Genomic DNA, 758 nt, shown 5'->3' on the forward strand with positions numbered 1-758 from the left:
CCCTACAGCTCCTGGGGTCAGTCTAACCTGACAACCTGATCTTTCAAAGCCTCACAAGGATTTTTATTAATAATTTTTCAGAAAAAAAAGCAGTGTTTTTGGCTAGTGGTGTTGGGTTTAGGTAGATCTTGTCCTGGGTTGAGACCTCTCATGCTCAAGGCTTTAAGGCATGACTTGCAGTTTAAAGACATACTGCTGTTAGGACCTGGCCCTCTTGAGGCAAGGGCTCTGTCCTGGCAGGATGTGATCTGTGGAGGAGGATCAAACCATGAATATTAACAGCCTGCTTCCGCATGGATTAATGGGATGGTTGAACACGCTTCCGGCAGCTGCGTTGCCTTGGGTCTCAAAAGCCAGGGAGGTGCAAGTGTGGATGTGTTCCACCCAGCATGAGAGCCCTGAACCTGGTAAACTGAAAAGGAGCTAGGATCCCAGGAGCATTACAGCTGCCTTTGCAGTCATCTGCTGCTCCTCTTCCCCATCCATAACCCTCCCCTCTGGGGTTCCACTCTGTGTAACACTGAAAGGGGTTTGAAATCCATAAACACACAGAAAAAAAACCTTTTTTTAAATTAACACATCCACACCTGAGTTTGCCCCAAGGGATTATCCCTAAACAAGGTGTGCTTCCTGATCTCTCTGTTCAATGTAAATTTGTGCCAGTTGCTGGTGCAAATTGTCCAGGGCTCCCTGCCAGTGTTTGAACAATGCCAAGGAGGAGAAGTCTGGCTGGCTGGCAGGAGGAGTCAGGGCTTGTC

The sequence above is a fragment of the Geospiza fortis genome, unplaced genomic scaffold (assembly GCF_000277835.1).
Source record: "Geospiza fortis unplaced genomic scaffold, GeoFor_1.0 scaffold27, whole genome shotgun sequence".
Taxonomy (NCBI): domain Eukaryota; kingdom Metazoa; phylum Chordata; class Aves; order Passeriformes; family Thraupidae; genus Geospiza; species Geospiza fortis.